At 42.3% G+C, this 22,336-nt stretch overlaps 1 protein-coding gene across 2 annotated transcripts in view; it reads left to right on the top strand.

The window, feature by feature from the left end:
• The window catches only part of LOC117393469 (teneurin-3), a 516,796-nt gene that overhangs the window by 113,937 nt on the left and 380,523 nt on the right, over positions 1 to 22,336 (top strand). Inside the window, exon 1 of one of the 2 annotated variants that reach the window (XM_055225739.1) lies at positions 20,411 to 20,843. The exons of the other annotated variant lie outside the window; for it this stretch is intronic. The gene's annotated coding sequence lies outside the window, so the exon portion shown is untranslated. Of the gene's footprint in view, positions 1 to 20,410; positions 20,844 to 22,336 lie in introns of those variants that run through there. 2 annotated transcript variants of the gene reach the window in all.

The raw sequence follows: 22,336 nt of genomic DNA, 5'->3' as shown, positions 1-22,336 counted from the left end.
ACACATGATACTGAACTGGGGACCTTCTTGTTGTGAGGTGACATTACTTACCGCTCCACACAAAATGCACAAAGTCAAGAAAGTCAAGCGCATGTCCAAGAATTTCACCTCCATTCACTGCCATGATGTAATGCTTTTAACAAATCGGATCAAAAGAGAGAGAGGCCGAGCTAAGAGACGAGTTGGAAGCTAAAAAAAAAAAAAAAAAGGCGGTGTGAATGAAACGTGAAGCGGATCTTCTGAATGAATCAACTCCTTCCTGTTACGTGTTCTATCTCCCTCCCTCCCTCTCTGCCCCCCACACTCTGTCTCTCCCTTCCTCTCTCTCCCCTCATCTCTCCCTTTGTCTTCCTCGCTTCTGCTCTCTCTCTTTTTATCTCTCTTCCCCTTCGTCTCGTTCTCCCTCCCTCCATTTCTGTTTCCACCCCGATGTCACCCCGTCCTCTCACTATCTTATCTCACTCCTCATCGCTGTCTCTTCCCCATCTATTTCCCTCCCTCACTCTCTCTTGCGCTGCCTCCCTCCATCTCCTTTCTCTCTCTACCCCCTCTGTTTATCTCCCTTTGTTTCTTGCTCCCTCTTTCTCCCTCTTTCACTCTTTGCCCCCCTCTCTCTTGGTCTCTGTCTCTCTTTCTCCTCCCTCTTTCTCCCTTTCACACCCTCTCTCCCGCTCGCTCTTTCTGTCTCCGCCTCTTGTTGTCACCCCTCCTCCCTCTCACTATCTTATCCAACTCCTTATCGCTCTCTCTTTCTCCTCCATTTCCCTCCCTCCATCTCTCTCGCTTGCTTTCCGTCCCTCCCTCTCTTTCTCTATCTCCCTTTCTTGTTGTCACCCCTTCTCCCTCTCACTATCTTATCTAACTCCTTATCGCTCTCTATTCCTCCTCCATTTCTCTCCTTCGCTATTTCTCACTTGCTTTCCCTCCCTCTCTCTCTTTCTCTATCTCCCCCTCTTGTTGTCACCCCTCCTCCCTCTCACTTTTTTACCTAACTCCTTATCGCTCTATCGTCCTCCTCCATTTCCCTCCTTCCATCTCTCTCACTTGCTTTCCATCCCTCCCTCTCTTTCTTTCTCTATCTCCCCCTCTTGTCGTCACCCCTCCTCTGTCTCCCTGTCTTATCTCTCTATCGCTCTCTCCTCTCCTTTCATTTCCCTCCCTCTTTGCACCTCCTCCTTCTCCCTCTCACTATTTTATCAAACTCTTTATTGCTGTCTTCTCCCTCGATTTCCCTCCTTCCTTCCCTCCATCTCCCCACCTCCCTGTCTTGGTGTCACCCGTCCTCCCTCCCTCTCTCTATCTTATCTAACTCCTTATTGCACACTCAAGGTATTCCTATAATCCGCTTATGCTTGTTCGGCTCCTTCATTGAAACTTAATATGAGCCGGGCCCCGCTGTGCTCGGTGAAGAGAAGACGTATTAGTTTTTAGCAGCTGGACAAGTCTTGAACTCTCAGGTGAAACAATAGCACAGGTGAAGAGTTCAGAGCCGTTGGTTTGGTTGTAACTAAAGAACAGGAGGAAGTAGAGAACGAGAAAGGGTTTGTAGGAGGTGAAGAGCCGTATCACAAGTGCAAGGGTCATGTAAGGACAGTGCAAGTCTTCACTGATTACACTGGCGTTGTTATATTATTTTATTTTAATTTTGCTTAACTTGATTTAATTTTCGTTTATTTGATTTAGTTTTATTTTATTTTGGTTAATTTTATTTTGATTTGTTTAATTAAATTTATTTTTTATTTTATTTTGTTTTATAGAGACAGAGAGACGGAGGGACAGAGAGAGGGGAAGGGGCAGGAAGAGAGAGAGAGAGGAGGAGGAGAGAGAGGGAGAGGTGAGAGAGAGGAGGTGTGAAGGGGGTAGAGACAGAGGGAGAAGGAGGAGGACAGAGGGGAAGAGGCAGGAAGAGAGAGAGGAGGTAAGAAAATGATAGAGACCGAGGGAGAGGGAGGAGGACAGGGAGGGAAAGGAGGGAGAGAGAGAGAGGTGAGAGAGAGGAGGTTGAAGGGTAGAGACAGAGGGAGGCGTAGGAAGATAGAAGGGAAGAGGTAGGAAAAGAGAGAGGAGGTGAAATGGGGTAGAGATAGAGGGAGACGTAGCAGGAGAGGGAAGGTAAGATGCAGGAAGAGAGAGACAGGTGAGAGAGAGGAGGTGGGGGGTAGAGTGGGGAAGAGTTAGGAAGAAAGAGAGGGTGAGGAGAGAGAGATGAGAGAGAGGAGGTGTGAGGGGGTAGAGACAGAGGGAGACGGAGGAGAGAGAGGGGAAGCGGCAGGAAGAGAGAGAGGTGAGAGAGGAGGTGTAAGGGGGGTAGAGACAGAGGGAGACGGAGGAGGAGAGAGAGGGAGAGGTGCGAGAGCGGAGGTGAGAAGAGGGTAGAGACAGAGGGAAGGGGAGAAAGAGAGAGAGAAGAGGGGAGAAAGAGAGGAAGAGAAGAAGAGTTGACAGAGAGGGAGGGTGTGAGGAAGGAAGGAGGGGAGGAGGAGAGATAGGGGAAGGGAATGCGTGTGGAGAGGAGAGACGGAGGGATCAGGAGAGGATAGAAAATTGGGGATTTTGAGAGGCACCTCAGGTAAGACATTCATTTATTTTGAGATTTTAAGTAGACGTGTTAGACATATTATGCAAAATGAGCTTTTTTTTTCTTCTTTTTTTTTTAACAAGGGACAAAAAACAAATCCCTTTTTATTAGATCAACAGCATAGTTTAAAGTTAAGATATAAAACAGACTCGAGTTAGGGTTTAGGTTAAGGTTTGCAGGGAATGGCTGTGGTTAAGGTTAGGATTAGTCTCTAGGAAATGAGGTCAATGCAATGTGCCATTAGATATTTAAACGCGACTTGTGGTCACATATGCCGTTTGGTTTTGGGAGATTTTTCTGGCTTTTTTGTCTCCTTTTAGTCACTAATCAGTGCTCAGGAAATGTTTTTATTTGACTACATCCCTATGCATCACACAACACCACACATGGACCAGATGTTTTCAAAATGTGACCTTTGCATTTCCATGACTTCATTACACAAAACAAGAAAACATATTGCTACATTATTCTAACAATGTGTTCATTTCATTATACGCTGTCATAGGATAATTACATAAGCCTCACTGTAAACAATCTGTAAACCTGATGCCCTCCCTCTCTCGCCCTCCCTCTGCGTGTGTGCGGGTGCGTTTGGTTGGAGCAGGGAAAGTCCTCCGTATAGAGAGGCAACCCAGCAAATATCATTACCAGCTGGATTTAATCATGCTGCGCTCTTATAACCTCTCTCTCTCCTCTTCACAGGCCTCCCTCTGTCTCCCTCGCTTTCTCCCTCTTTACTACTCCTCTCTCTTGCTCTACTCCTCTTCTTCCTCTCTTCTCTCCACACACTTCCCTGTCTCCCTCGCTTTCTCCCTCTTTACTCCTCCTCTCTCTTTTCCCTCTCTAACTCTACTCCTCTTCTCTCTCTCTCCTTCCCCTGCTCTCCTCTCCACATGTCTTCCCTTTTCTCTCCCCCATCTCTCTCTCTTTCTCCCTCTCCTCCTTCTTTCCCCCCTCTTACTCTACTCCTCTTTTCTCTCCACAGGCCTCCCTGTTTCTCTCCCTTTCTCTTTCTCTTTCCTCCCCCTCTTGCCCATCTCTTCTCTCCACACCCTTCCCGCTGTCTCCCGCTCTTTCTCCCTCTCATCTTCTCTCTCCTCCTCCTCTCTCTTCTCCCTGTCTCACCCCCCTAGTATTCGCTCTCTCTCTCCTTCCCCTGCTCTCCTCTCCACATGTCTTCCCTTTTCTCCCCCCATTTTACTCTCTCTCTCTTTCTCCCTCTCCTCCTCTCTTCTTCCTCTCTCACCCTCTTGGTCTCCTCCTCTTCTCTCTTCTTCTCCCACTCTCCTCTTCTCTCTCCATACGTCGCCCTCTTTCACCCTTACTCTCCTCTCTTTCTCCTTCTCCCACTCTCCTCTCCACATGTCTTCCCTTTTCTCTCCCCCATCTCACTCTCTCTCTTTTTCCCTCTCCTCCTCCTCTCACCCTCTTGCTCTTCTCTATCTCAGTCCTTCCCCTGCTCTCCCCTCCTCTCTCCACACGCTTCCCTCTGCCTCTCCTCCTCCTCTTGCTTCTCCCTCTCTCTCTCCATCCCCCGCTCTCCTCTCCACATGTCTTTCCCTTTTCTCTCCCACATCTCACTCGGTCTCTTTCTCCCTCTCACTCCTCCTCTCTCCTCACCCCCTCTCCTCTCTTCCTCTTCTCCTCTCTCTCCAAACCCCCCTCTCCCTCCCTCCCTCCCTCTTTCTCCTCTCCTTCTCCCTCTCTCTTCCTCTCTCCTCACCCCCTCTCCTCTCCTCCTCTTCTCCTCTCTCTCCAAACCCCCCTCTCCCTCCCTCCCTCCCTCCCTCCCTTCCTCTTTCTCCTCTCCTTCTCCCTCTCTCTTCCTCTCTCCTCACCCCCTCTCCTCTCTTCCTCTTCTCCTCTCCCTCCAAACCCCCCTCTCCCTCCCTCCCTCTTTCTCCTCTCCTTCTCCCTCTCTCTCTCCCTCTCACACTCTCTCTCCAGGATCCGAGTCTCTAATTGAAACCCTCTATTTGTTTATCCCCTGCGTCTGCTAACAGCTTTAAGAGCATGTGCGATGAGGAGGAGGCTGGGAAAATGAAAGACGTGGGTAATGCAGTCCCCAAAAAGTTGTTTTAAATAAGCCACTCGCCCTCTGTGTTTCTCATCATGCGGCTATGGCTAGATCAGCGTGACGGAGTTAGCCTTTAGCGAAGACTTACAGGGATACAGGAAATTGAATAGTATGGTTTTGGCTACTTAGTGATTGTTGTGTTATTTTCAGTAAAGCCGGAGAAGTAGCAGGGTAATCGCAGGCGACAGGGTACTGCAACGCCTAAAACATGTGACTTGATTTGTTTTTTAAAGCTGACAAACCTCAATAATGAGCTTAACCCCAACCTAAACCCTATTCCTACACTTTAAACGCCACATATTACGCTATTTTCTGATGTATGTTATAATATTGTTTCCTCATCAAAAACAAGTTTCTTTCTGTTTCATTTGCACAAATCCTGCATATTTAGGCTGAGTAGGCTGTGTTTTTAAAGTCCATACATCTTCACTAGAATCATTGGGATAATTTAATAAGCCCTGGAATTGCCAATCTATTCTGAATTTAAGGTAGAAGGTAAATTGAAAAATACCGCTTCGTGACATCACAAAGTGGAACAGAGCATTTTGAGCACTGCAGATGTAGACAGACTAATAAGATTACTCAAACATGTGCGAATGAAAGAAAACATACACAGGAGTAAATATGGCTTAATATAGGACCTTTAAAGCTGCTCTGTGTAACTTTTCTGGTAGAGGATCCCACATGTTCTGTACATCATAGCGCCGGACCTCTCTATCCTGCACTTACTTCTTATTGCTTAAAAATACTTTGAAAAACATGCATGCTTACTGTTAGCAGAGTTGCCTGTCCCCAGATCACACCAGTAACATACCCTGGCTTGTCTCCATGGTGATATACAAGTTTACTGTCACACTGTTGAACATTCTGGAGAAAGAAAGAGCAAGTAGCGAACACTCCACACTTTAAAACATAATTTTCATCACCTCGGAATAACAATTTCATTCATTTGGTAACAGATTTTTAACTGTGATGCAACAATTCGGGCAAATTTGAAATGGAACATTTTGAGAAGATGGCTTTGGATTAATCAAGCAAATGTGGCTTAACAAAAATACAACTCCAGGTATGATTTTGATGAAAGAGCAATGTTAAAAGTTTTATAAAGTTGATTTTGCGTATGTGTGATTTAATTATAACCCTGTTCTTATACATTATCACTTCATCGATTGACACACACACTGTCCCTCCAGAGCGGGACAATCTAGCACCAACCAAAAGAATCTTGTACCAAATATCAAATAGAGCCATGTTTACAAAAGTCCCCCTAGAACCTGTTTTAAATGCCAAAGCCTTTTAGCACGCTTCTGTCATGTTGTCTTGGTTTTTTCCTGATAACCTCTGCAGGCCTTCCTCAGATGAAAGTGTGGACTTGGTTTAATCAAATATTACAACCACGGCTCTCCTCCTGTATCCAGTATCCCACATCGGTGCAACATGAGACCTTGACATCCGCTAATTGCTTGGCTTCCTCTTCAAAGGGGGTTTTCTAAAGTGAAGCAGCAAAAGTGAAATTTGGCACAAGAACTCAGCGCATTGGATTTATTTCAATCAAATTTGTAATAGCCGGAGTCAGATGTCAGGCGTTATGTTATGCGTGGCTAAAGCAATGCATTATGAACACCATATTGAAAAGCAATGCTAAGTGAATAGAGGTTTATTCAAATTGGCTCTGACGGGGCTCACTGCAAACATACCTCAAATTTAAGACGGGATACTTCAGGTTAAAACTTTGAACTAGTTACAAGTCATGTTATTCAAAGTGGACTTTTATGAGCTTTCAAACTAATGTTCAAACGTGCTTGTGTTAATATTTTGAATCATTCATCTTTTTGTTAGAGCATCTAATCAAAAACGACAGTGTGGACTTGTTATTGCCTCCGTGTTTCCAAAGTCTGTACCCTTTGCCTAAACTTAAAACGTGTAAGTAGCAGACACGGGACGATGCTGAAATCTGGTGCCGAGAAAATAACTGCACTTAACAATTACATCATGATAATTACTAAACTTATTATGGATATTAATTATTACAGTTTAAATATTATGCTAAATGGTCACAGTTTTATACAGCGCTTTTTCACCCAGCCATTCACACACACATTCATACACCAGTTCATGCAGACACTAGGGGCAAGGCGCGTTAAGTGTCTTTCCCAAGGACACAACGACAGCAGACGGAGCTGGAATCGAACCGCCAACCTGTGGATTAGTGGATCTGACCGCTTAACGAATGACGGTTTATGTCGAAAACCGAGATTTGAACTGCCAACCTTCAGATGAGCGGACAAACACTACCAACTGAGCCACTGTCGCCCACGAATAAGTCCCATGTTTAAACAACTGTTATAGGATTGTACTTTATCAGTGAAAACAATGATGAGAAGAAAACATCATCTTTTTCCACCTTTGATTATGATTATCTCTGTTGCCGATTATCACGATTATATAAACTGTCCCGTGAATGATTATTGCCGACCCTTTTTATCACAATAAACGATATTATTGCTTAGTGTCCGAATCCCTAAATAGTAGGAAAAAAAAATATTAAAAAAAAGAAAATTATTATTCTAGATTGGACTGTTACTAATGCAGATGTCCGGTTACGCGGGAATCCCATTCATTCCTATGGAGATGTTGAGAAAAGTTTTGTCACTAAAATATAATAAAAAGTAGGCTGATTTGTGTAAAATTTCCAACAAACAAGTCAACAATGCAACGATTCTCTGGGACGTTTGAAAACTCTTTTGTAGTCTGTGTAGAACTTACTTGCTTTTGAGATTGGCAGCTCGATGCAAAACCGTACAACCAGGACGATAATGGCAGCGCCTGTAACAAAAAGAATAAGGTAAATACAGCGTCAAATGCCTAGAAAAGATTCCCAAATAAATTTTAAAATAGACTAAAACAATATGTACGTTCGCCTTTACCTGGAATGGAGTGAGGTAAGACGCGTTAAAGGCCTCCGCGCGGCATTGAAAAGCAGTGCATTAATCTTAGCGAGTGAACAGACTTGTATTCACACAGTAAATCTAGTGGAACGTTTCAGCACATGTTAGCTGCTTTGCTAACTTAACTTGCATTTGAGTGTGCGTCTCGTCACCGTGCTAAAACATGCATCATCCTTTCTTTTGGAGCAGACAATTCATCTTAATCCCTCACGCTCCTGTGGGTTGTGCAAAAGGAGGAAGCTCCATGTCTCTGCTCCGGCGTCACGCTCGTCTGCCCTCAGTCTACCCCACACGAGAGGGACTCCAATCGGGTACGGGCCGGTCCGAGGTCCCCTAGAAAACATCCGGTAATCCATCACTGCGAAGGTGTGTATGAGATAGAGACAAGTGAATATATTTGAATTGTAAAGAGGAGGCAGAGGGCGAATGGAAAAGCAATGCATCTTTTAAAATAATGTAAACACCAGGAAATGTAAGACGTAGGTTACTGTTACAAGAAAAATAGGTTCCTGCAGGGATTTTTCCACGCAGGTTTTTTTGTAACCTCTGGCAAAACATAAAATGAGACGTTTTTAACTGTGACCCATTTTAACGCAAATTAATCGCGTGTTAATTTTGGCCATCAGTGTGCTCCAATTTCAGGTGAATTTGAGGAAACAGGCGAGGGGCTCATACAAAATGCAAAGTGCGTGATATTGACGTGCTTTAAACGCCATCGCTCCGGGCTCTGCTGGCTCTGATTCTGCAGGTTTCGGTCTTCTCCTCCGCTGCTCTGTCTGTTTGTGTGCGGGCCTACGGAGGACGAGAGGCGTGTGTGTGTGTGTTTACCTCGTGTACGCAGAGCAGGAGAGGAGGATCTGAGCACTCCGTCGTTCCGTCCTTGTTGTAAAAACGATGCTAAAGCCCCTGCCTTCCCGTGTTTTGTCTCGATGTTGAAATCCCAGATCATGATTGCAAAATGCACTATCTGTCCACTCATGATGTCGTAAATATCTAAAACGATAGCCTTCCAAAAGTACGATAGCTTCAACGAGTTCCACTGTTCAACGTAAATATTTCAAAGTTAGCGCAATAGCTACATTTCGTCCATTGTCCCAAGGCACGTAAAAAAAAGTGTAAACTGATCAAATTTGGCATGTCTTTTAATTCAGCACTTTCTATAGAGTGAAAAGGAAATAGGAAAACATTGTATTATAAATTCAGAATCAGAATTGGGGGGAAAAAAGCAACTTGGATGAGCAGCGAAACATCTTCAATTTCTTTTGCTACGGATCAGACCTGGACGACTGAAGGATTACACAGACAAAAAAAAAACAAACAAAAAAACACGTTATTGCATGATTGTCAGGGAACAAAATTCACAAATAATTAAAGTAAATAAATAATAAGTATCAATATTAAAACAATATGTAAAATATTAAGCAAGATCAGATAGAAGATGAGCATTCCATAAGGTATTTGCAATTAAATAAACTCCTAAAATGAATAGAAAATAGGTGGTATTGTTGACGTGGCTTTTTTTTTTTTCTTTTTGAGTCATTTCACCTTCCTTTCTTTTCTTCTTTTTGTATAGAGCAACATCGGTGTAGTAAGTGGGGAGGTTTAGTATTTGAATTCCTTACCTATGAAAAAACATGCACTGTAAATGATTGGAACCTGTCCAAAACAACTTTTTACACCTGCGTACATGCCATTTTGAGCTCTGCATGGCCAAAGCTTTGACAGAAAGCTATTTACAAACCTTTTAGTACGATAGACTCAACTTCTCTCCTTAAGCCTTCACACAAACTTGCTTTTAGCGACTTGAAAGAACCACAGGCCACTTTTTCCTCATGTTAAATATATTCCTAATGCATTCCCGCCAAAAAACTTGCGGCAGCGAGTGTGTGAGTTAGCGTGTCCGCGGCTAATCGCATTTTGCCACAGTCGCTTCACTGTGTCACTCACAAACTGCGTCTGGCTCTGCTCCTATAACCTCCCAAACAATGTAGCGTACACACAAGAGGGAGCGCGCGCTAGGGTAACGCGTTTAGCTTTGTTCAGGGTGATCCCCAGCTCAATGCATTGGAATGGGAGATAAAAGATGACAGAGCAGAACAGCCGGATGGTATATGCTACATAATACTGTGACATCATCGTGCGCCTTTCATAGAATAGATATTAGCATCAAATGTATGGGAGATGATGAAGGCCGAATCCACTGCGTCTTATGGATAATAGGCATTCAACAGCAGTGTGAAGCAAATTAACATAGTAACATACTGATGGCATACACGTAAATGGATTTGTTGTGCTGTGTTTAAAAATAATTGATTGCTGAAAATTTGATCAAAGTTGTTGTCAACGTTTATGGAAAAGCTAAGGTTAATGAGGTAATTATGATATGGATGGTGTTCAATCAACTCATACACCATAGACAGTGCAATTACCGACTTTCAAACTAAATTGAATTAAATCAAATTTGAAATGTGTGTGTGTGTATATATATATTTTTTTTTATTAATTAATTTATTTTTTTTATTTAGTTATTTATTTAGTAATTTCCCATTACACTCGTTGACATTTCACATATTGCACATAATGATCACATCTTGGGAAACTGTCTCTCTTATGAGCACAAAGTTCAGGTCCCCATGACTTAAATCCTTTATTATTAGATCAACATGATTCAAATTAAGCTACGGATTAACACAGGTTTAAGGCATAAAAATGATTTGGTCCAAAGTTATTCTTCCGTTACGTCATGCATTCTGAGCATCCTAATTATTCACGGTGATAAGTTTATAAGTGCTTTTCATAACTCTGAGGGACCAGAATAGAGTTTTGCTGTCACGCTGAAGCTAAAAAACTAGCATCCTAGCGCACACTCCTTGATTATTGGACAATGAAATGCTTTTGAATTAGATGCAGACGGCACGCAGCAGACATTTTGACCTCAAGAGCTACTTATGCAGTAGGCTTATATCTGTCCTAGGGGAAGAGTTGAATACATAGAAAGGGCCTTTATGTAAGAGCAAGTAGTAACTATGGGTGAGGTTAGGATTGGTCTCCATGAAAACGATATAAGTCATAGTACTCTCCCATAAAAACATGGGAAGTTACATGTATGGATGTATCTGTAAGAAACAAAACCCTGTTTCACCGTATGCATAACAAGTCATTAGATCTTGTGCTCATAAATCCTGCCTGTGTTTTCTTGGCTCTGTACCAGTCCTGTAGAGAAGTGTAGTAGTTTCTCCCCAAAGCAGCGGTGTTTGGAGCAGCAGGTCTTCCCTCCTGAATGCTCGAATCCTCCCCCGCCTTCGTGTGATGGCTGTAATCACAGTTATTCAGACAGGGCCAGAGCAGGGCGCGGACGCACATACACGCCACAGGGGGCGCTGGTCAGCATGATTACTGTTATTTTGTGGTCTGAGCGGGAGGCGGAAATGTCCAGCTTCACAGCGTGTCTGTCTTTCTTTCCCTCACTCACACAGCACATGCAGGTTTTGTTAGTGGGGCTTAGACGGGCTTATCTCCCCACCAATGTGCACAAACAGAATAACGCATTAGGCCTATTTCTGCTCTTTGTACCCTGTGTCTATGAAATGAAAAGAGAAAATCTCCAATGATTTTATCTGGATCTATTGGGGCGGCAGTGGGGCAGGTGGTTGGTATTTGCATCCCATCTTGCTTCAGGGATATCGTTGTGTCATCGTCATTGCTAGTTACTGTCGCTGGTTGTGACAGGAAGGGCATCTGACTGGTTGCTATGGCAACCCCTAATGAAAAGCTTACCTTGGTTGAAAATTCAAATTTAATTCAATTGAATTTATAATTTTATTCTTGAGCCTTGGCACTGAATATAATTTGTCCAAAACAATAACTCAATACTTGGCTGTTTATCTTCGGAGGATTGCTTGACGTTGTGAAATTGCTTTAGCCTCATGTAATGTTTTTTTTTTTTTTTTTTTTTTTTGTCAGTAAACACATATAAACAGTTTTTATGATCCTTTCTTCCACTTACAAATACTGTTAGCGGGAGTTAGCTTGTGTTAGCTTGTGTTAGCTCTCTATCCACACAAAGAAGGATTAAACCAGTGCCTATTTTTGCTCAGATTCCATCTCTGAGTCTTTTCGGGTTTGAATTCTCGCCTCATTTCTTTTTACCGCCTTAATTCTGCACTCCGCTTGTTTAAGCCACTCGCTGCCTATATACCCGCACTCTCGCTCGCCCCATTTTCCCCTTTCCGAGCTCCTTTTCATTCCCCTCTCTCCCTCCCTCTCTCTCCCTCTTTCTCTCACTCCGAGGTTGTGAACTTTCCTAGCAGGGGTCCTATACAGCGAAATGAAAGCGCTTTCGGGAGCCCTATCACAGAGACACACATGCGCTGGGTTAAACATGGGATGTATAAATGGTAGCTGAACTCATAGACCACAAAAATAAGAAAACACACTCACCACCCCCGTTTCTATCAGCCGCACAGCACAGGCCAATGGGGTTTATATTGTGGCGGGCGGTGGGGGGCACCAGCCAATGCACTGGTATTGGAATGGCCTCTCGGCTGGAGAGATGGAGGAGGAGAAAAGGAGCGCGCCCATGCTTCTAAATCTTTCTTTTTGTTGCCCTCGTTGACTGCTGTGTCCATGGGGAAGCCAAATTCTCATTCAGAATGTGCCCACAACCCCAAATTTAGAAAGGATCTTGCAACTAACGTAGCATTCAAATGTATCAAGATTGGTAGATAGACAGATGGATAGATACATAGATAGGACTTTGGAATGGAAATTTCTTGTGACTATTGCAACATGGGACATTGTGTTTGACCCTTCCATGGGTTAATAATAAGATCTGAAAGTTCTGGGAAAAAAAAAAAACAGAAACATGCACCACGGAATCAGTTCTGACCAATCAGATCTATAGATGGCAGAGTGGAGCTAGCGCAGGCTCAGTGCGGGCTCAGAGTGGGGCTAGGCTAACTTTTAGGATTTTAATAAAAAGTTTATGTTGTGAAAATACAAAACCTGACCTTTGTGGAAGCTATGGATGCCCTGTCAGCTGAACACAGGCAACTTAAATTCCCAAAAAGTGCATTGTGGCCTATGGGGTAATTCTTTCTGGGCCAGAACCCCCGGGAGCCGCAGTAATCAGGACTGGAAGAGGAGGAGACTTAAAATGATATTTAAAAAAAACAATATCAATATATATTGGCCTATACCCAAAACACCATGAAATACTGTAATGCAGTTAAAAGTTCTTTCCACAGTCAAATTTACACTTTTACTACAATAAAAAAAGAAAGAAAAAAAGATGAGCACAGGTTTACACAATTGAGCAATAAAAAAATATAATCAATAATTCTGTTACTGTATATTGCTCTCTGCACAGCCTCAGCTGACTGGGATCAAACTCAGAATTATTTATTTATTTTATTTTATTTTTTCACACAACATATTCCTCATATCAGTGTTACCTTAATCTGTTTTACTTTAAAAGAGTACAGATGAAACCACATGTCCATAGCATCCTTTGCCAAACTGGCTTTGATGAGAGCACTATAGTATTTCCTCAATGCATCTGGAGTCATGTATATTTTAGGATTGCATAAAGATGAAGAGTTGCAACTAGGTCATGTAATTTACCAGTGCAGAGTGTGTTGAGTAAGGTTAGATGAAGAACCAGGATTAATCATACAGAGAGATTCACACACTTGGACTATGATAAAATATGTTCAAATAACAAACTTCCTGCACAAAACTTATTCATTTTTTAACTTCTTGCAGTATAAAAAGGAAGTATGTAATTTGAAACACTTGACTCAATCTGCTGTAAACTGTAAACTTGATGCACATGTGCCAGTGACGGAGGTTTGTAGAGTAGCCAAAAATTGTACTTAAGTAAGAATAACGTTACTTCAAAATAATATTGCTCAAACTACTCATCACTACTACCCAAGTGAGAGTGATTTAAAGAGTAATAGTTGGTAAAGTCTGGTATTTTGAAAGAACCTGCGTATTTAAAAGTCTGTGTATGGACAGCTGTCTATATGTGGCAAAGACCTAAAATGCATTTAAGCTTCACAAGTTACTATCTGGGTCACTCTGTTATCTATCGTGATCTTGTCTGTTTTTAGTAAATAAAAGGAAGAATGTACCTGGCAAATCCAGAATGATATCTCTGTATTTTTTTTATACAGATGGACATCAGTCTGGTCCTCACATCCTCCATCTCATCTCATATCTGTCTAAACACGACTGTGCAATCAGATTAGTTTTTCTCAGTGACGCATGTGAAGCGAAGGAGCTCAGTTTCGTACTTTGCTCCATTGATTCTGTAGAAATACACAATGTTTTTCAGTCCCTGGTGATATTTTTTTTGTTCCGTATTTGTTTTTATATGGATAATCTGTGCTTGTCCCTGATTGGCTAATCCACCGTCAATCACCCGCAAATGAAGACAGGGAGATTCACCGATGACCACACTCTACATAAAGTATAGAAGAAGTGTGTATTCTGGATCCCAGGCAAGGAAAAAAATACACATAAAACATCCACAAAAGACAATCTACGATAATATTTGAGTGTTTCTTGTGGCCTCTATAGCCCAGAGCAGATAGAAACAGTAGTAGAGTTATCTGTCACTGCTTTGGCCTGCTGCGCTGCTCCTCTTGTTCAATCTGGGCAGATCTACAGAGCTCTGGCTGTGTGTACAGTGAAAATGGAGGGATCCTCTGATGGTGGATTTGAGAATAACAGCAGCGAGAGAGAGAGAGAGAGAGAGAGAGAGAGAGAGAGGGACTGTGGGGCAGACTCAAACTGGGATGTGATCGCACATGTGGAAATCGAAAATGTGAGAAGAAGAGGAGAGGAGGAGCAGAGGAAGTGGAGAGGAACAGATGAAGAGGAGAAGAGGAGCAGAGGAAGTGGAGAGGAACAGAAGAAGAGGAGAGGAGGAGCAGGGGAACAGCGGGGGAAGAGGAGCAGAGAAGGAGAGGAGAAGCAAAGGGGGAGAGCATGGAATGAGGAGAATGGGACGAGCAGGGGAAGAGGATCAGAGGAAGTGGAGAGGAGGAGCAGGGGAACAGCAGGGGAAGAGGAGCAGAGAAGGAGAGGAGAAGCAAAGGGGGAGAGCATAGAATGAGGAGAATGGGACGAGCAGGGGAAGAGGATCAGAGGAAGTGGAGAGGAGGAGCAGAGGACGTGGAGAGGAACAGAGGAAGTGGAGAGGAGGAGCAGGGGAACAGCAGGGGAAGAGGAGGAGAGGAGGAAGCAAAGAAGCAGAGGGGAATGAGGAGAATGGGAGGAGCAGGCGAAGAGCGGAGGAAGTGGAGAGGAGGAGCAAAAGAAAACGAGTAGGGGATGAGCTAATGAAAAGGAACAGAAGAAGAGGAGCAAAATCTGGGAAAAGGAGAGGAGGAAGAGCAGAGAAGGAAAAGAGAAAGGAGAGGAAGAGAAGGGGAGGAGAAGCTGGAGAAAAGGAGCAGAGGAAGAGGAGCAAAACCGGGGAAAAGGAGAGGAGGAAGAACAGAGAAGGAAAAGAGAAAGAGGAGTGGAAGAGCAGAGGAGGAGGAGCTGGGGAAAAGGAACAGAGGAGGAGATGCAGAGGAGTAACATTGTGCCAAATTATAAGAAAAAGGAAGAAATATTCATACACAATTATATATTTATTTCAAAAAATGTATTCACAAAAAAAAAAAAAATAATGTTAAAAGTGTTAAAATCTCAACATTTAAGACTTGATGATGGTGTCATTGGGGCTTTTATATATAAACAAAATTATAAACTAAAACCTAATTTACTTGTTGTTAGCTTGTAAAATTATCGCTATGTCAATTTATCCTGGAATACTTGATATAGCAGGAGCCAAACTATCCACCACCTCAACCTCTCCATCTTCTCCTCACCACCAGCAGTGTCTAGGCCCCAATGGGACACGGTGTCTTCCTTTACAAATCTATCATGCTTGTCTTTCATTGCATTTCTTAGGTCTCTGCTTACCAAGGTCAAGAGTTCATCAATTCTGTTATCAATTAAGATATAATACGTTCTCTCTCGGACCAAACAACTGTAGCTTTATATTATTTGTTGAGCTAGAAACAAGACCTGACACGTCTTCATTGTATAAAATTCCCTTTATATTCCGTTGTGTGCCTCAACTGAGTAACAAGGCGGGATTACAGCTAGTGAACAAGCTAATTACTCGTATAGCTGGAGCCGCGTGCTAAATTAGCGTCTTGTACTTTATTGATTGAAGATGCAACGTGAACCCGGCTTGGAGCAGATGCCGTAGAAATTGGCTGAATATTAAACACACATGAGTCATTTATTACGCACCAGGTTTTCCGTTTCGCACCAATCCATCGTAGGGCCTTCGCTGGAAATTGAAACCACCATCTTGTCATCTACAATTACAGGGGACAATTCGGCAATCTTTAACCGCAGGAAGGCACCGTCGGCTGGGTGTACAAGACAAACTCCCCTCCCCGGACCTCCGCATGTTAATCAAAATGTCCTGTGTGTCCCCGAGCAGGAGAAATATGCACCTTCTTCACGTATGTTTGCAATACATTACATACACTGTAAAATAATGTCTGGTTTAGCTAGAGTGAGCTGCATTTTGGATATTTCTGATTCTAATTTTGAAATTTGACTTTAATTCTAAGATCTCGTTTAAGATCTAGATGTTTTAAAGTTTTAAGATGTACAATGGGCCCTTGGTTATTGCGGGGGTTACATTCTAAAAATAACCCGCAATAGGCGAAATCCGCGAAGTAGTCAGCTTAATTTTTTTATTATTATATGCGTTTTGCAGCTGTAAAACCCCTCACCACACACTTTATACACTTTTGTCACACAGGCATTAACATTTCTCTCTTGTTTAAACTCTCTCAAAGTTCAAACCTTCGTCGGTGCCTTTGTCGGTGCAGAACGTTTCATCGACATTGTGGGTTTTGTCAGGGAGAAAACAAAAATACAGTACTTCAGAATCACACTACGATCCAACATTTATGTAAATTTGTACAGGAGACACGGCACAGAGGAGACTGATGGACAATGGTCTACAGTCCCTCAGCCAATCAGGACGCAGAACACAACGCACGTTCATACACTGTAAAAAAAATCATGCAAAACTGCACTAAAAAAATGCCGAAACAGCGAAGCCACGAAAGGTGAAAATCGTTATAGTGAGGGATAACTGTATGTTTGATTTTATTTTATTAACGTATATGTTGTATTACTTCTGTGTGTACTATTTAACTTCTGAAATGTTTGAAATCCTTAAAACAGTTATTTAACCCTTATTAACTAGTATATTTATTGATCTAACTGTATTACCTTGAACAAGCATGGAAATGGGTACTCCAGCTAGGTACTCCTGCATACACTAATGTCTAGTATCTGGTATCTGGAGATGTTCTAACTATAAACTGTATAAAAAGCGAGTGAGAGCCAATCTTGAGCAAGGCTGTAGAAGGTAAAGCCCCTTCCCGCACGCATGGAGCTAGCGGGAGCGACCTTGGGGGAAGGTAGCGTCTGGCTTGTCTGTTATTACTGTTCATATCTTGATTTAGAGCCACAATAGCTAAATAAAAATGCCAGGATCATGTGGAGCAGGTTAATACGAACAGTTTAAGACCAAAATGATGAGCTTGACAGCGGAGAGAGGGGTGACAGTTTTTCAATAGAAAGTGAATTAGAGCCAGAGTCAATGGAGCCAGAATCGCGCCCATGCTCATTTTCTATTTAGAACGCTGTGGCTAGCAGGTTAGCTATGTCCATTTATATATACATGGTCCCAACTTAAGACTTTAGACACTTTGTTTGCTCAGTGCTTCTGGCCCTCGCAGGTGAAGGACAAGCCAAATGCAGAAATCTAATGCCCGTTTTACAGTGTAACAGATTGAAACGATCCTGCTCTGTTTGTACAAGGCAGATATGTAATAAAAGCATGCCACATCCAGGATTAAGGATAACTCTGTGCGTTCTACCCTTATGCGCTTTGCCAATGTCCCTCATGCCAAAATCAATACTCCATTAACCTCTATGGGAGATGATGCTTATATCATTAGCTATGTGCATGTGAAGCTTATGATGACGTATTGGCTCATAAAATATTCACGGCGCAGTGTGTATGGCGGCGCGCGGTACGGCTAAATTAGTTCTTTGGGCACACGAGCATTTGTCCGAACATTTCTGAATCCGATGAGCTTATAAAGTGCGCTAGCGTAAATTGAAGGAGAGGAAGTAATGCGCTTGCTTGGCTCTGGACGGTATCCTGAAATGCCTTATCACACACTACTCAAATATTTATAATGTTACAAGTGGATTCTAAATGGAAAAGCTTAATTTAACGCTAAATTGGGGAACGGTTTCTCCTTGACGCCTGGAACACTTAAGCATTGCCTCAAAGCCTAATGACTGTTGTGAAAGAGGAGAAGGCACGTGGATGGCACTGGTGACGGTTATGATACGAGATGTTCACAGTGGACTCGGGTCATTCTCGTAGAAGGGCTAAACCGGGACTAAACCAGGACCAAATCAGGATTAAACCAGGTAGGAGCTAAGTCTTTACAACTTCATGAGCATAGTTGGAATTTGATACAAGATGTTTACAGTGGACTTGGGTCATTCTCGTAACAGGGCTAAACCGGGATTAAAGCAGGACCAAACCATGACCAAACCAGGATTTAACCGGGTAAATAGGGGCTAAGTCTTGACAAGTTTATAAGCACAGTTGGAGTATGTTACAAGATGTTTACAGTGGACTCAGATCATTCCGGTAACAGGACCAAACCAGGACCAAACCAGGACTAAACCAGGGCCAGACCAGGACCAGACCAGGATCAAACCAGGACCAAACCAGGACCAAACCAGGACCAATCCAGGACCAGACCAGGACTAAACCAGGACCAAACCAGGACCAGACCAGGACTAAACCAGCACCAATCCGGGACCAGACCAGGACCAATCCAGGACCAGACCAGGACTAAACCAGGACAAACCAGCACCAAACCGTGACCAGACCAGGACAAATCCAGGACCAGACCAGGACCAAACCAGGACCAAACCAGGACCAAACCAGGACCAAACCAGGACTAAACTGACGTGACATTTGACCTAATCTGTATGTTTCCTGCAGTTTTCACTACATATCTAACCGTGATTTGTTCCCTGTGTTTCCACATTCATAATCAGTTTTATTTATTTTTTTATACCTAGCACTTTTTGCTTTAGTTTTGTCTCTGTCAAACAGTTTTGATACATTGAGTTCATAATTCTTTTAACATGTCTGACTATCCTCCCTATTGTCATGCAGTGTGGATAAATGATTCTACTGCGTTATATTCAATTCCTTGGAGAGCTACTACAACAAAACATCAAATTTTATTAGAGCACTATAGTTTGATTCTCTTCAAATCTATTAAATAGTTATGAGACTTGAGTGTGTTTTTATGATTTTTCAAAGCTTTTCAGGATGTGCAAATATGAAATTAATGACTTTTCTTATAGTGCTATATAACGGTGCTATAGTCAGATTAACTTTGTGGACAATATAGAGCTAAAAATACCACACAAACACTTAGACATAACATCACCTACACAATGGGGACGTTTCATTGTTGCAATCGCAAAGTACAATGATAGCATAAATACCAAAAGATTTGCCGGGGAGCCAGAATACACTCGTCTTCAATACTTAATGAAGATGTGAGTCTGGTCACTGGTGAATCTGCCTGAGAGATGTGGGACGTAATTGACAGGTGAATTAACCAATCAGGGTCAAGCATGGTCTACCGTATCAAAGCAAACATTGTGGATTTTGGCAGAATCAATGGGCAAAGCACTAAACTGTGTTAATCTGCGGCGAGAGAATGTCATTTTGTTTGTAAATCACAGGTGATCAATGAGGTACTTGATTGCGCGATCACGTTTGGTCAGGCTTGAGATGCGATGGAGGGCGCGGGAACCAGACTTAAAAATACGGAGATATATGGATTTGCCTGGCAACCAAAATATACACGATTGATACAACAACTCTAAAGAAGTAGGTTTATGGCCTATAGCTTAAACCTAATTATTTACAATATGCATTCAAAAGCCAATTTAAATCATGATGTTGGACAGATACATTATAGTGCAATGAGAAAATTCGATTTACAAATATATAAACAAACTGTGTATTGTAGAGCGTCTGAGAACAGCATCTTAGAAATGCAAGCTTCATTATCCAACCTCAGTCCTGTTTTGTCTTTTGCTTTGTTTTGACTATCCCTCTCTTTCTCTTCCACCTCTCATTCCTCTTTCTCCCTCTCTAGTCTCTTCTTTGTCCTCTCTTTTACCTTTACTTTACACAGCTTCTTCCCAAACTCTCCCTAAACCCCGTGCAATATCGGCGCATTGTAACATTCGCTCTATTTAACAGATAATATGAATATGAGGGAAACAGCAACATCGCAGCCCCAGAACGCATTTTTTCTTCTTTTTTTTTCTGAAGAGGGTATCTCATCTCAAGTCGCGCCCACCCCCCTGCTTGCACCTCTAGGACGCGCCGAATCCACTCTACTCCCTCCCTTTCTTTCTTTCTCCCTCTCTCCTCTCCCTCTCTCTTAGCATCGACCAATCGCGTGCCTCGCTTCTCCCCGCAAGCCCTGCCCACCTCTTTCGGCTCAACCAGCAAGAGAGCGCTAAACTTCCAGGAGAGAGAGAGAGAGAGAAGAGAGGAAGGGAGGGAAAGAGAGTGAGAGAGGGAACGGGAGGTAGAACGCGGAGTCTATTCATTCGGCAGTCGCCAGCAGAGACACACGGCACGCATTACGGTAAAGCTACCCGGCACGCGCTCCGAGAGACAGCAAATCCAAAACCGAGATTGCAGTATGATAACCATCACCGTTGGCGATTATAGAAAAAGGACTTAAGCCTGAGAAGAAACAAAAAAAACAAAAAAACTAGTTATTATCTTTACCTTTTGCAAAGCTCCATCTTTCACTCTACTGGAGAAGTGAGCAGAGCAGACAGTAGCAGTCCCGTACGGAGAGACCAACAACCCAGTCAAAGAAAGGTGACTTCATTTTGGGTTGCGCTCTAACAATTTTTTTTCTTTTCTTGAAACTAAAAGAAGAACGGACAGAAGCAGAGGTGTGCGATCCCCTCCTCACTCTCTCAATAGTCTGCGTGCGTTTCTGAAAGGATCCTATGTGATTTTTTTCCTGGAGCGTTAACCCTTTGCAACGGGCGAAACTGGAGTACTTACACAGACAAGGTAGAGACCAAAACTCCAATTATTATTATTATTTTTTATACAACTACTACTTCTACTACTACTATTACTACTACTACTACTACTACTGTTCCTACTCCTGCTTTCCTCGCTTTGGTTCTTGTACATTGTGAAGAAAGCAGCATGCCTGATGGGGAAATCGCTCCGTCTCGTGTCAATTGGCTTGCATTGTGTTGACTCAGTGACTGGATGTAAAGTGATTGAAAAAACAATCGGCCAGGGCTTTGTGCAGTGTTGTGTAGTCTTTTTTGTGTTGAAATTGTGAACTTGTGCGGTTGTGCGTTGAGAAAGCTGAGGGAAAGTGGTGCCAGGGTGCATAAGGCCATTGGAGCAGGATTTTGGTGAGAAAGTGGCAGCGAAGAGGCAGAGAGGGAACCTGCTGTTACGAGACTGGACTCATTTTAATATATTGGCGTTCTTTTTTTTTTCTAAATATCTTGCAAATCATACACATTTGTACATTTGTGTTTTTATGTATTTGATTTTAATGCAGAGTATGATCAAGTTCACATATTTCTAAACTTTCTCCACCATATTTTATTGATTTTTCAGTGTGCACATATTTCACCGCAAAGCAAAAGTAAATAGTGAGGGAGTAAGTGAGGTGCCAGTCACAGTTACTCTTTCATATATAAATATGTATATACACAGTTATAATTTGTATGTTATCATTATAGCAAACCAGCAAAAGCATGTTTGGATTTTTAATTAATTTTAAACAATTTTTCACGCAGTCCTCACTCACTTAAAATTTTTAAAAACTTTTTATTTATTTATTTTTTATTATAATCATTATTTTTAGACCGCATTATATTTTTTCATAATTGTAGGTTATCTTCAAAATCGAGGAAACCAAAATGAAACCAAGTAAAGGTTTTGTTTTTAATTAATTAATTAATTTATTATTATTTATTATTTATTTTTTCTATATTGCTGTAATCTGCTAAATATGACATTGCATATATTAATAAAATGTATATGCACTTATATTCATATTGTAGCAGTATAAACATATTTAAATGTATATTGTTTTGTCAGGTCTCATATTGAAGAGTGTAAAACCAAGCAGCAAGTTCTTCAACAAGGCACTCTACACTAGTCTACACTTTTGCAGACCACTCGAGAAAAAAAAAAAAAAAAGATCTCCCCAGTTTTCCACATTTTTACACTTTTCAAACTCACACGCTCTATTTTTCTCGCTCATTTTTTCAAGCCACAAGCTGAAGAACGTGAGGCGAACCCAAGTAGGAAGTTCATCAGCGAACTGTCAACCTGTCAATCAAGCGTCATGGCCTCTTTCTCTCTCGCTCTCTCTCTCCTTCTGTCTATTCCTCTATCACTCTCTCTCCTGGGCTCCATTAGAAACCATTTAGTCTCATTGTAGAAGTCCACGACTCTTCTGTTCTGTTAACTCTGTCTTCGTCTAAAGCGCTGCCTCTCGCTGGCCCAGGGACATGTCTCCTCTCTCCCCTCTT

The sequence above is a fragment of the Periophthalmus magnuspinnatus genome, chromosome 1 (genome assembly GCF_009829125.3).
Source record: "Periophthalmus magnuspinnatus isolate fPerMag1 chromosome 1, fPerMag1.2.pri, whole genome shotgun sequence".
Lineage (NCBI taxonomy): Eukaryota > Metazoa > Chordata > Actinopteri > Gobiiformes > Gobiidae > Periophthalmus > Periophthalmus magnuspinnatus.
Note: the sequence above shows the minus strand (reverse complement) of the source record. Positions and strands in the feature narration are given on the sequence as shown.